Source organism: Sebastes fasciatus, chromosome 13, assembly GCF_043250625.1.
Source record: "Sebastes fasciatus isolate fSebFas1 chromosome 13, fSebFas1.pri, whole genome shotgun sequence".
NCBI classification, from domain to species: Eukaryota; Metazoa; Chordata; class Actinopteri; order Perciformes; family Sebastidae; genus Sebastes; species Sebastes fasciatus.
In genome coordinates, this window is record NC_133807.1 from 7,430,705 (window position 1) to 7,445,685 (window position 14,981).

General features: G+C 42.2%; 1 long non-coding RNA gene across 3 annotated transcripts in view; it reads right to left on the minus strand.

The window, feature by feature from the left end:
- Nucleotides 1-14,981, minus strand: part of LOC141780119 (uncharacterized) — a 167,956-nt gene that overhangs the window by 95,716 nt on the left and 57,259 nt on the right. For all 3 annotated transcript variants that reach the window (XR_012596554.1, XR_012596553.1, XR_012596555.1), the window contains one exon: nucleotides 1,635-1,847. This is a non-coding gene — a long non-coding RNA (uncharacterized LOC141780119). The remainder of the gene's footprint in view (nucleotides 1-1,634; nucleotides 1,848-14,981) is intronic.

Genomic DNA, 14,981 nt, shown 5'->3' on the forward strand with positions numbered 1-14,981 from the left:
ACAGTTGAGACTGATGGGAATGTCATTCGTTTTACATGCAATTAGTCATAAACCAAAGAATGCACAATGTCGAAATACTCAAGTTCAAATCCGATGTGACATCAGTGGACTATAGCGGTGTAAAATAAAGTATTTGATGCAGAGAGTCGTTGAAAATGATCAGTGGCAAACTCCACGACACCACTCCATCACTTCAAAAAGGACAGATGGCTGAGGTGAGCGGCTGCTACGCATGGATCCACCAATCTATGACAAAAACACAGCGACCGACGCTTTACACGCGACTGAAGGTACACTAAGTGGCGTTGTGTTCATTTTGCCGCAACACTGCTTCCTGACCATCTCACGCCAGCAATCACATGCTCTCACGCTGCAGGGTTTTTAGTGCCAGCTCAGCCCTCTGACAATATTGAACCTTCAATAAGTTGAGAGACTGGTCAGTTTGACTTTGCAGAAATGTGCAGTATTGCATTTTGAATCCAAGGCAGGCGGTTTCGCTTTCATCGATGCACAAAGACTTATGAGAGGCAGAGCGGAGCTGGCACCTGCGAGGCACATCGAGTTTGAATTGACAGCTGCTGAGCTCTGAGGTGTGTCTCCAGTGTAGGCACAGCCTCAGAGACCTTCTATATTCCTGTTGAAATACTTGAGTTCAATAGACGGCCTGTCTTACACAAAGCCAAAGTGACATCAATAGACCGTAGCGCCGTAAAATGAAGTATTTGGTGCAGAGAGCTACATTAAATCAGCCTTACTGAAGCTAATACGATAAAACTAGTGTTTTTACATCCGCTAGCAAATGGTTTGAGTTAAAAAGAGGCATATTCTCTTCACACTCAGAGCCTGAGTTATGTAAACTCATCTGTACTGAGTGCCAGAGAACGTCAGTAATCACTGCTGTCCTAGTTATCAAATGCTTTGGTAACAGGGAAGGCATCAACATCCTTTGGGTGCACCGATATTCCAAAATGGCAAAGTACATTTTGTCCACTTTAAAAGGAGATGCTGTGTTGCCTGCTCTACATCTATTCCAAAAGCATCCTGAATGCAGAACGAGCAGGGCTTTTAAAAGGTAAATATAGAGGCAGTGTTTTATGTGCATGCAAAGTACCCGCAGGTCGTTTGTACAGATGCACTACTGGAGAATATGGCAATGCCCTGTCAAATCTACCGGGAGAGTAGGCTTTTAGCATTCACTTAAGCATAAACATCCAAGAACTTTCAGTGATGAAATTCCTTGTGTGTAGCAACAAACCGTCAGCCGGCGTCTCTCTGAACTCACTGATGTAATTGAAGTTCTTGTTGAGCAAATGTACAAAGCAAAGCCTGAAACAAGTAGGCAGCATACTGATGGAATCTAACTCCTGTGTTTACATGCACACACACTGCTGCAGACGATTGTGCCCACAGTGGAAAATTGAACAGACAAGCAGAAACATCATGAACAATGCTTGGCCCCAGTTGATCGGACACGGGGTTAAAGAGGGAGGGAAGGAAGAGGGAAGGTAGGGGACAAGATAGGGGAAGTAAATAATTGAGGGTGTCCAGCACTGAGAGAGCTCCGACTGGCCTAGAGTGATACTTTGCCATTTCCTACTGACCACACGGGGTCCCAGAAATCAGTGAAACATTACCTTTGACTCGGACGTACACTGGTTCCCCCGGCTGCTCGGATCGATGGCCACTGATCGCCCTCCTTGCTCGGCTGTTAAGGCCATTACCACTGTTGTCTCCATCGATCACTGGAGAAACGTGTGTGTCCTGGTCCCGGCTGACGATAGATGTCCTGTGTCGAAGGTCTGCTGTCTCTCACTTGCTTTGTGTCTCCCACCCACCTCCGGAGATAACTAGGACACAGAGAAGACAACAGGGTTCAATAATGAGGGGAGGAGGATTCATTAGGGAAAACTGTGTCACACCAAACTTGTCTCATAAAAAAAGACATTTATATACCTCTTAAATCTGCAGTAGGCTGAATGTTTTTGGCATCATTGGGCAAAAAATCCATAATACCCTTTCTAGTATATTGTAATCCAAGTGTTCTGAGAGATAACTAGACTTCTGCTCCTCCTCATGGCTCTATTTTCAGGCTTTAAAAAATCTAACCCTTGACGGGAGACTTTGGCCAATCACAGGTCATTTCAGAGAGAGTTCCTATTGGCTGTGCTCCAGCTGGTGGGCGGTGTTTGGTATTTCCTCAACTTATCTCAACATGGCTGCCGGGTCCCAAACTTTCTAATTTTACAGCTAAACAGTTCACTACAAGATGTTTCTGAGAATATTTGAGGTGAGAAATAGGCATTACAGTAACAGAATATTGATTAATGTTTGATCAGCGCTACCTAGTTTGACCGTTTGATCAGAGTTTGCGAGTGATTGACAGCTGCTCAGAGACGGCGGGTTCCAGCTCGGCTCTCACTGGTTGTTTTCCTCCGGTCTGTGAAATCTTGCAGATGCCATTAGGAGCACCGGAGGACACACATTTTTTTTCTGATTACCTGTCTCATGCTCTACTGTCAGGATATAGTGACCGTTTTATAAAAATAACTTTTTTTAATCATATTTCCTCCTTTTCTACCCACTGTAGCTTTAATTGTTTTGCTGTACTTTTTTTTTTCCAGTCCAGGAAATGTTACATTCTTGTACTGCACACAAGTGGTGGGAGGGTGGTTGGGTTATATCAGTGGTTCCCTAAAATGCGTGGCAAGCCCCCCTAGTGTGGTGCGGAGGCAACACAGCACTCACTCTGTCTCTGCAATTGCCTCAGTACCAAATGTCAAAATGTATTGAAAAAAGATAGATGTAATAATTTTCAAAATGTTTTTATCTAACGAAATATTTCGCATAAGTCAATATTTGTTGGCGTTTAGCCTTTCAAAAGCAAAATTCTTATTGCAGTCAAAAACCTTTTTCTAGCAGAAATCTAACAGCACCATAAATGACTTTTATATAACTACAATAACCCTAAATCATATTTTCCCCATTTTTTAGGGTGATAACGGGAATGACAGAAAAAGAAGAGAGAAAAAGTTTGAGAACCACTGGGTTAGATGGTGGTTGTATACGTGCAGGATTAAGACAATGGAGACTCAGGTTTGCTGATGCAAATTAGTAGTAAATAAACAGATATTTCAGGAGACAGGGTTAGGCACACAGTCATAATGAGTCACTGTATTGTCTGCATGCCTCTATGTTGGTAAGTTATTTTTTAAAAGTTTTTGTTTAAGTTTGCATTCTCTACTTGCAGTACATAAAGAGTTAAATAAGTATGACAAGCAATTCACTGAGCTGTGCAAACTGCAAATTAATTGAACTGGCTCTACTTGGATGTTTTAACTCCACAGCTCAGAGGCATCTAAAAGAAGTCACTGTACACAAATCAGTTATTTACAACTGAGTGCAGAAACAAAACTTTAAAAGACGTCGCTGATGTGATACGATATGAAGGCTGAAGGGAAAGCACGGCTTCGCCCACTCTCGTGCCTATGACGCATAGTACACAACGGAGCGTGGCATCATGGTATGAGGAGTATCCATTACCACAAGTTCAGTTACTGTACAAACTGCTGTCAGAAAGTTTCAGTCTGATTTTGATGTACTTCAAACTTTTCCCTTTCTAACAGGCAGATCTCTCTGAGGTTAGTCAGAGAGAAAAGAGTGAGAAGTTGAGTCTTCTGAGAGCAGAGAGCTTTGTGCTGTGATTGATTTTAAAGTAGGTAGACAGTTACTGGATCCAGTGCTTCTGAAAAGCCCCCACTGGCATCACGATTCTGTAGCTGTATCAGTGATATTTATACATCAGAAATGCTGGCTGGAAAAGCTTCATTTTTCTTAAAGAATTTGTATTTTCTTGAGCACGAACAAACTTGGGTATTTCTCATAAACGATGCAGTGCTTGATTTCAGTGAAGAATTACACTGCAACGTTGCGCACACTGATGCAATTACATAACAAATCTCACCATGTACTTTCTGCCACGGCCCTAATTTAGGATTCAGCAAAGCATTTCATTGTAAACATGACCCAAACCATATTTGATAATAAAATAAACTCCATCATCATTACAGTGAGCTGTTGTTCAGGTAAACCCTGCGCTGATACAGCGGCCTTGTACAAACACCACCGTAATCCTGCCTGCCAAAACCAATTTGCACACCTCATTACACTGTGCCTGTGAAAATATGTTTGCGAACATCTTAAGACAAGAACCTGGAATGATTTACGAGTCTAAAACAATGAGAATGAATCCACTGTTTACTGTTGTTTGAAGTTAATGTATCGGAGCGAAGAGCTAAAAGGACATGAATGATGAGCAAAGGGAGAGCTGAGCTGTAATGCTACTAAAATAGTCAAAAATGCCATTCTTTGTTGTGTTGAAAAAGAAAGGAAAGGTCACTGAAATTATATTTGATGATGTTTCCTGCTGGGGGCTGCACGGTGGTGCAGTGGTTAGCACTGGCGCCTCACAGCTAGAGGGTTGCAGGTTCGAATCCGGCTTGGGACCCTTCTGTGTGGAGTTTGCATGTTCTCCCCGTGTTAGCGTGGGTTTTCTCCGGGTACTCCGGTTTCCTCCCACAGTCCAAAGACATGCAGGTTAGGTTAATTGTTGACTCTAAATTGCCCGTAGGTGTGAATGTGAGTGTGAATGGTTGTCTGTCTCTATGTGTCAGCCCTGTGATGGACTGGCGACCTGTCCAGGGTGTACCCTGCCTTCGCCCAATGTCGGCTGGGATCGGCTCCAGCCCCCCCGCGACCCCTAACGGGATAAGCGGTTGCAGATGAGGATGAGGATGTTTCCTGCTGGTTTAATTATTCTGTCAAGTGCTTTTATGTATTGGTGCAAAAGCTGCTTATTAGATAGGAACCTGCAGAGATGAAGAGACGTAAATCACAAATGAAGGCAGTGATGGGTAAGCAGGACCGAGTCCAGCATCAGCACTATCTCGCCCATCAGCAGGTACCTATGTGCTCCATTAGGACACATTATATAACAAACACTAAGTCAACTCTCAGCAGAGCGCTCCTCTCCTCCGTCCTCTCCTCCAGACTAAGGTGGGGTCAGAAGACTTTAGCAGCCTGAACACAACATCAACTGCAAAAGTAAAAACACAGCAGCAGCAGCAGCGGGTAAGATGCACTCATCCACCTCTGAAAATCACTTCCCACGTGAGAGGTAACTTCTATTTGCTCAGCGGGAAGAGAACTGTTTACGAGAAATGTGTGATGCACGATTGACTTTGGTTTGAACGCATGCACACGTCTCAGTAATCATTGCCCTTCTGCTTGAATCGGCCTCGCCCGATGACGGATTAAAGCTCACAGAGTGATATTTTAATGGGACTCTTGTATCGTACAAAGATATTTAAATCCAGCAGCAGATCAAACGAAATATCCCGGTTAATACAATACAAATTATATTTAAGCGATCTTATTTCTCTGCTGTTATTACCTTTCTACGCCTACTGCTGGCTCACTGATGCTTGGGGTGTCTTATTTCTAATTCTGAAATGATTTTAATGATATTAGTCAGCAACAAAATACACTTTTTGAATTTTTGATCTCATTTGGAAAGACAACACTACAGCCCATTTTCCACTGGACAAAAAACCCCACTAACACCCACTAACATCTGTTTTTTGTCTTCAGTGAGAATCAGCATTCATACCCAAACGAATGAAGTAGTCACAGGTATTAACCGGCTCCAGCTCTGATCGGCAGTGATGGAAGCACGACTGCCGCAAAAGTTCTGATTTTTTAACATACTCGAGGAAAATTCCTGACCTAAAAAAAAACGGAAGGAGTTTAGCAAGTACATCGGAGATCACGGAGGTTCCCATAGGAATGAATGGACTAGCGGGTGACTCGTACACAGAGCTAATGTGGAAACGGGGCGTGAGACATACTGTAGGCCCTGAGGAGAGGTACAACTTGGCCCTGTAGACGGTGTTTTGAAGAAATGGGGTTTGTGGGTTTGGGGGAAGACAGAATACTTGATGGGAAGTAAGTGGGAAAGTGGAAGCGTAGACTCATCTGTTGACATCTTTCCTCATCACCTATTTAAAGACAATGAATAGAGAAAAGGGAAAAGAGATAGAGAGATAGAAGGGGCAAATGAAATATTAAACAAAAAATGAGGTCTATTTTTAGAAGCAAGTGGTGGAGGGGTGCTTCGGTTCTATTATTGATGTTGCTGTGCAAGAGGGGGCTCTCTGGTTCTCTCCTGGGAGGCCTGGTAAAAGTGTATGTGTGTATGTGTGTGTGTGTGTGTGTGTGTGTGTGTGTGTGTGTGTGTGTGTGTGTGTGTGTGTGATAGTGGTTTTCTGTGGGGAGTGGTCATTGCATTAACAAGACAAAACGGAGCAATAAGAGACAATGAGGCCGTTCTTAGAGAAGGAAAATAGTACAATATGACATTTAAATCTGTGCAGAGAGACCAGAGGACAGTGGAAACATGAAGAAAAGACGTTGAGGAGAGGAAAAAACAAGAGATTGCTGCAGCTGTCGGAGCTCCGTTCCCTACAGAGAGTGTACAGAAATATTTGCCTGCACTTTTTGACACAATTTTATTATTCCGCACAGATGCAAGGCTGGCTCTTCTCTAGCAGAGGCTCGGGGAGGGGGAGCCTTCATGTGGAAGCACTGATCCTGCTCTTTTTTCACACACACACACACACACACACACACACACACACACACACACATATATACACACACATACATATCTGCGCAAGCTTGCTGGGTTACAGGGTTCACAGAGCAAAGTTGTGGGAGAGGCTGTGAAGCACTGATTTATGCATCATCTCGGGACTCGCAGCTTTTTTTGTTAACAGGTTGGCGATCGGCATCATCTACAAGCATTAAGGCGTGATTCATTTAATTAATGACCTTTAGAGGCTTCAAAGTTTATTAACAACTTTATTATCTTGCCACCCTTTCTTTTTCTGATAGATGGTGTCTGTCTTCTCTCACTGTGACTGTACAGTAGTGCTGGGATGATTCACCTATCCCCCGATTCCGTACTATCACGATACTTGGGTGCCGATTCTTTTTTAACACTAGACCATGGGAAAAAGTTGAATCATACAATTCTAGGGACTTTTACTTTGGAAATTATCTATATGAATACACTAAGGAGGTTTGATTTTCAGCATGTATGTAGTCAGAGATGAAGTCAAATACATCAGTCATTGTCAGGCATTATTTATTACATTTGTTTTTCCAGCAACCCAAAAATGAAAGAATAAAAATATTTCCCTCACAAATTTGTGGTATTTTCTTTTTAATTTATAAGAGACATGTAATGTTTTATACTTCTGGTAAATATAATCCAATCAATCTTATTTCCATAGATGTATTTTGTATATACAGTTCCCTTTGTTAACACCTTATTTGGAAAACCGGACGTAGTCACACGTGTATACTTCCGCTAACTTTGCCAAGTCCGTTTCTAGCTCTCCCGTCAGCTCTGTTCTCTTTACACATCCATGGTCAGCTCCACCAGGGACGTTTGAAGGCATTTAACATAAACGTCAGTATATGGGTGCTCTACAGTTGTAGCGTTGGCCGATTTGACCACGGAGATGTGAGTGGCGGCTGGCTTGACCGCACGTTACGATACAATAACGTTTTATGACAGAGTTAGCATGCAGCTTTAGCCATGATGTCTAGCTCTGCTTTTCCTGGCAATGTGTGAGTGTTTCCATACTTTACTGTATGTGTAGTGTTTACCACTTTGGATTTAATACCCGATTGTGCCGATCGTATCCATGCAGGGCCTCCACCGTTTTCAAATTTTCCGTTTTGGCTCGCTGCGGCCGGCTGCTGTTTGTCTTGGTTGACGAATACTGAACGGATATGACGTCAAGTTACTCAGACTACAACAATAAAAGCGATAACTTCCTTCTACCTTCTCATAGACTCAAATCAAGCAAATATATAGATTCTGGCATTAAAAAAAACTATTTCAAAATCGGAAAAAAACAAAACACGATACATAGGTGAATCAATTTTGTTCCCACCCCTATTGTACAGAGCATCAGAGGGTACAAGTATGAGTGTAAGTTGTAATATCCTCAGCTCAGCAGCTAGACACTTCGTCTCTGGTGTGTGTACTGTACACTATCGTTCCCACACATCTGCATCAGTCCCCCCTTCACACACACATAAAGAGGGAAAGACAGAGAGAGGAAGCGACCTTGATGTACTGAAAGATCAATACATCTTTACTTACATGGCCTCTGATTATCCTCTCCCACATTACATCACAGCAATATCCCTGTGCTGCTTATACTGTAATTCAGTTCAAACAGTCTCTAAGCATGGCGTGCCGGCTGGACATCACATACAGCCGGAAGCCTTTAATGCTCACAATAATATACTTATGGATAAGGACTGACGAGAAGTAATCAAATGCAGACTGAATGTGACTGAGTCTGACCTGAGCGAGGACATAAAGGGCATCTGTTGGCTTTAGATAAACTGAACTTTCAAGTATATTATCTACATTACCAGTCAGTGTCACATAAAAACTTTTTAAAAATGGGTAAAAGTAAAAATGGGGAGAGGTTTTTCGCAGACATTACAGTACGTGACTGTGGGCATGTGGCTGTTCCTTCATAGCGTGCAGGCTTCTTGCAGCCTTTTTCTACCACAGTGAAACATATGTGGGCTATTTTTGTATACTGACTCAACCCATAGATTATATATATGGAAGGTTCTGTATGAAAGATAGACTTCCAGCAGACAATGTCGTGCCATCAGAAGAACACCTTTGTCGTCATCATTTGCGTCACCCGAGCTGCCTCAGCTCCACCGACGTTCCGCCTCTTTGCCCAATTTCGAATTAGCCGGGACGGTGGCGGCCAAAGCCACCCACTTTGAGCTTCACAGCGGCTCTTCAGAAACCTATGGGTGACGTCACGGAGATTACGTCAATATTTTATACAGTCTATGTTACCTGCTAGCAAACTTCTTCTGGACTTTCTTTCTTGGCACACTGCTACATTTCTTGGCGCATTATCGCCACCGACTGGCAATCGGTGGAATAGCGTGATACCGATGGCAAGATGTCGCAAAGCCCACACGCTAACATTAGCTTTTTACTTCTAGCGATTGCATTCACTCTTCAAAAATCATAGAAGTGGTGTTCATTTGTGGAGATTTACTTACGGAACAAAACTTGTCAGTATCATAAATGTGTGTTCGCCACAGAGCTTATTTTCTACAACAAACCCAATGGAAATATCCCATTGGCTTTTTTGTCAAGGGAACCAGTGCGATGCTAACTTCCTGATTAGCCTACAAAAATACGTCATCCCTGCACCACTCTATGGTGCCACTAACAGGTAAAACTTCACAGGGAACCTTTAATAAAGACCATTCGGCAGGTTCTACATTGTGCCAAATCTATTCACATAGAACTGCAAAAGGACTAATGAGCAGAATTTTAAGAGGCGTAATCTTGAAAATCACTCCAGCTATCTTGAAGGTAGGATCAAAAAAGTCTTCTTTCTAAGTTTTGTAATTTCTGTTGATCATTAAAGCAGACAGGAATCTTCCCTCTACTCACACAGTGTGGGTGGCTTTGAATCTTAATAAGTTAGCGAGGCATAACTTTTTCTTCAGCAACCTTTACTTCTCTTGCTAGGCGTGATCCAGCATGATGTCTTCAGTCTCTCCTGCAGAGAGACGGTGCCTTGAGCAAGTCAGTCAGCTTTCCTTTTGTGTTGCTGCAAGAGTACATCCCTTCATTAGACTGCATCTCTTGACAGCACGTCATGCTTCCACAGTTTCTTTGACAGCTGAGAGGTGCCCAAGCATGAGGCTCCCACCTACACACACTGCTCATGCCTGGCTGGCTTCTCAGTGTCAGGAACACATGACACAAACATATAGAATACACTTTTCCATATGTCATATACCGTGCTGAGACATGCAGCTGCTAAATCATGCCGCTGTCAAGAACTTAAAGCTACTACGCGGGACTTTCATTTTGTGTCGGTTTTGGCGGTCCCTGTTGACAAACGTGGTAGTGTTTCCGAGCACAAGAGTCCCTTTAGAAAAACCTCTCATTTTACTGCATCAGGGTCCGAGAGTCTGCCCCACGCAGTCCTGGTTCTGGTTCTCCCATGCCTCCCTACAATACGGCCTGGGCCTCCAGCAGCGTGGTATCGGTGTTGGCGAGGACAAAGCACTGTCTGGTCGGAGGAGGAGCCGCTGCTGCCAGGCGCGGAGCTCTACACCTCCCACCGGAGCTCCGACTACAGGTCGAAGGCGGAGGCGAAGCCGGATCTGGGTCTGTGCGCGGCGGGATGGTCGCTGCCGGAGGCTCCACTGGAGTCTCTGGAGAAGTTTCTGGTGAACTTACATGATATTGTCCGATTTCGCACGGAATCCAACCTGGTGGCACCGATGACAAGCATTAAGAGTAACTATATAGAAATGGCCAATCTTCTCTCTGATTGTCTTGTTTAATGACGTAGGTCAAATAGAGGCATTCATATTAAATTGAGACTGTTTCATAACCAAGTTCCTCACAGTAACTTTTAAGTAAAGACTAAAGTGAGCAGAGAAGCAGACGATGCAGGAGTGAGTTACAGTGGGTGCTCTAAATTTCCATGGTATTTTATTACATTTACATATAATTTGTACGTTATGCCGAACCTTCACTTACATCTGCCACTTTGTATGCAAAACAGAAAACCAATTTTGGATTATCAGGATCTAAAGGAAAAATCTATAAATCATGTGCCTGCAATATGGTGGTTTTGAAAGGCCGTGCTCACTTGGATTTAGGGTGTTTAATAATAACTCACATGTATGGTTTAGCGGGCGATTTGTGAAATTGCTGTGAAAACGGTCGCACAATCTGTAACTCAAAACAAGTTTTCCTCTGCGATGCCGCAAGAACTGTTTGATTCAAAGCAATAAATGTGAGCAGCACAGTGTTTGTCGAATCTGCAGACAGCCTTCCACAGTGCTGAAGGAATCTGAGCCGAGATTGAAATCAAATCCACAAGGCCGTTTCTGATGTGATACTGAGAATGTCTGATGCCTAATTCATAATGTAACATCCCTTCAGGTACTGAAAGATTACTGTGCAGCTTGTATTCATCCCAAAACAATAGTCAAATACGATACCAATGCTATGAGAAGACAAAGACAAATCAATGTGCTGTCGTTACAGATGGATGACAGGAATCTGTACCTCATTTTCTAAGGGCTTATAGTAATGTAGACACCTATAGCGGGTAGTCAAAACAATAAAAACGTACTTAGGACATGGACTTATGGAAAAGGACAAATCATCTGCACCTAAATTCTAAACACATCGGTCACAAATGCTACAAAAAGAAACTAATATATCAAAAGTCTCAAACATTATGCCAAGATATGCCTAACACAGCACATGTTGAAATGCATCTGGAAAGAGGAGCAGCAGTGCCACGTAGAGACTGTGCAACAGGTTTATTATAAACATGTACAGCAAAGGATGGACGAAATCAAAGCAGCAAAGGTTGAGATATCCAGATTTTTAGTCCCTAGCATTGGGCTAAGCTCCAAAAACACTGGATCCTCCATTTCCCATAATGCAACTCACTAGTGTCATTTCCATAGACTGTATATAAGAAGTGGACGTAGTCACTGTGACGTCACCCACTGGTTTGTGGACTACTGTTTTGAAGCCCCAAGTTCGGTATTTTGGCCTTCACCCTCTTGGTTTTTGGTGGTAGCCATCTTGGTTTTTTGCAACCAGAAGTGACACTAGAGGGTGGAGCTAAGTACAACCGAATGCTGAATAAGACATTTTTAGTTGACCAAAGAGGTTATAACTAACTTTCATGAACTGAAAACACACTGTGAAAGGGTCAACGATTGGATAATGTTGTGGTAGCAACCTGTCAATCACAAGGTAGCCACGCCCTAAAGCATCCCCTGCTTTATGGTCTATTTGACTCTAAATGGGACCATAATTTACTAAATGAACATCATTCTGTGTTGAAGAAGACTTGAAACTAGTGATTGAGACCATAAACTAATTTTACAATGTTTACTGAGGTAATAAATCAAGCGAGAAGTAGAATCATTTTCTCATAGACTTCTACACAATCAGACTTCTTTTAGCAACCAGAGGAGTCGCCCCCTGCTGGCTGTTAGAAAGAATGCAGGTTTAAGGCACTTCAGCATTGGCTTCACTTTTCAGACCCAGATTTTGCCCACTGGTCTGAACATTAGACCCTTCATGCCGGGTAAAACGCCCTCATCTTTTGATCCTTACAAAGCTCCCCAGAGCCATAGAAGCCATTATATAGCTGTTCTCGCAGGCTAAGTAGCACTCTCCCTGGCGATTAATGCGTAAAATTGGTGGAGTGCTCCTTTAATTTAATTTAGTGTTAATGCTATTTTATCCATCCCCATGTGTTTCCCTACCTTCTATGAATTTAAAAGAAATAGACAATGGCCAAGAAAGGCAAGCATATATCTGCCCATAATTACAGCTTGGATATCTTTTATGATATTAATATTTAAGAAAGCCAATCCACAGAGAAGCAAACACACGGCCAGCGTAAACAGACAAAGAAAAGTATTAAAGTTAAAAAAAAAATGATGATCTATAAAATCCAAACATGCACAAGACAGCAAAAGCAATCAGTGGCGGTATGAGTGCACTGCAGGAAGCCAGTTTGCTTATTCACACACACAAATAGCAGATCATAAAGCTTTCCATGGATACAGTATGTGAGCGCTTCCTCTGACAGCAGATTAGATCAGAAAAATTAGATGATGAATGAGTGAGTTGTAAAAGCAGATGCACAACAGTAAATTAAGAGATTTTTCTATCTGGGCAATGGCATGAAAGAAAGACTTCTATGTGCATATTGTTATATATATTTCCTCATCATCTTCAGCAGGAGGACAGCACTGTCGCATCAACACAGAAAATGATCCCAATGTCAGATGATGCATTGTATCAATTTCAGATGGGCGCTCAGCTCATGCAGACGGAGAAATAATTAAATCACAACCTTTAATAAAACATAAGGACCGCAACCATACTGTAGGAAAAACTCCATCTGGAGACCATGAGGGAAATAACTCAGAAAAAAGGGAAGTGATGGGAAGTTATGAGAATAAATGTCTTAATTAGCCTCTCTGGGCTATGGTTTTTTTACACTGTGTTGGCAACTGCATGACATTTTCCTCACTCTGACCAGCCACTGCATACTAACATTCCAGTGACCCCAAAATGGCAGCTGTTTTCCTCCTCTGGTATGGCGAGGCGGCTTAATTAGGCTTTTGTTAATAGAAATGATGAAATACCTTCCAGTATTTATCAGAGACAGTTCCACACAGTGGTTACACTGACATGGATAACAACCATGTTGGTGACCTTTAGCTTCCTCCGGCATACTGTACACATATTTACATTGTAGGTGTGCAGTTTATTCTCTAATTACTGTGATTGAATCAGTTGGGTTTAATGTCTCTTGTATGCATTGGAGCAACTGTTGCAACAAACCGCAGCTTTTTAGTTATTGGGAACCATACAATTATCCAGCTGACTGTGTTTTCAACCTGAACATACACTATACACCTTGTTTTTCCACTGTATTTCTGTTCAATTACAAGAAAAAAGAAACGGCGGCAACATGTGAAATTGATCTGAAGAACAGAGAATATACTGGGAGGAGACAGGAAGTACAGTCAGAGAAAGCTACTGTCATAAAAAATCTGAACGTCAATAAAATAGCTGTGGCTGCCGGATCCCCTAAAATGATACAATACTTTCAATTTATTTTTTTACCATTGTGGTTTTCTGGGGAAAAAATGTCACTGTCAACTAGGGCTGGGTATTGTTTGAAATTTCTCAACACCGATGCCAAAACGGTTTTCAGTGCTGATACCAAAATTATACTTTGCTCAATACCTCACATTGAGGGATATAATAATGCTTTTTTTAAATGTACCCAAATAAACCAAACTTGTCAAATGCATCAGTTTACAGCAATCACACATCACTGTGCCTGAACAAAATCTAAAATCCCAAAATAGAATAATCAATAGTTTACTGCTCACTACAGTATCAACTACTGGGTGTATATTACATCAACCCGGTCTCACGGGAAGGCGTATAAATAGTACTACATTTCACAGACGTTACGCATGTGAACGCATTTTAGGCTTTTCGCTTGTCATTTGTATGCCTCTTTTCTCGTGTAATTTTTATGCCATGCAACAAAACTACAGTAACGGCTGCAGTTAGGTTCATGCAACAAAATCACTTAGTTAGGTTTAAGAAAAACATCATGGTTTGGCTTAAAATAAGTACGTAAACTAAGTAAAATACGTATGGAAACAATGTAAAAGAAGTCCGGAAAACAAGTCACAATCGTCACTAACGCAACTTCAAAATAACTCAAACAACACTTTGGGACACGAACACCGGTCTTGAACACCGGCCTCCTGGTTAAAAGTCCTGTGTTTGTTGGACCCATCCACCTTCCCTCCTGCCTATCACGAGCAGTCTTTCTCACTTTTTATTTTACGTCACTAGCCCTGAGCGTAGCATATTTACGTGGATGAATTTACACTGCAGTCAGTACAGACTACATGGCGTAAAAATGACACGCCACAGCGAAATGATTTGCAAATTACCATGTCATTCATACGCCATTTAGTGTGACGGGGCTGATAGGAAGAAGTGAATGAGTGAGCGAGAGACTGATTTATGGACACAAGGTGAGAATCAGCTTTCAGTACTTGACAGTTTCTGATATTAAGTGCTGTGTTGTTCTATTCCCACTAGGGCTGTCAAAGTCGACGTGATAATAACGCAAATTCATTTTAACGCCAATAATTTCTTTAATGTATTAACGCAACTGCAATGTTTAGGTTGTAGGCTGTCAGTTTTAAAGCTAGAGTGAATATACTGGCATCATATGAAACTAAAAAAACGAAGGAATCCATTGGTACCAACCATG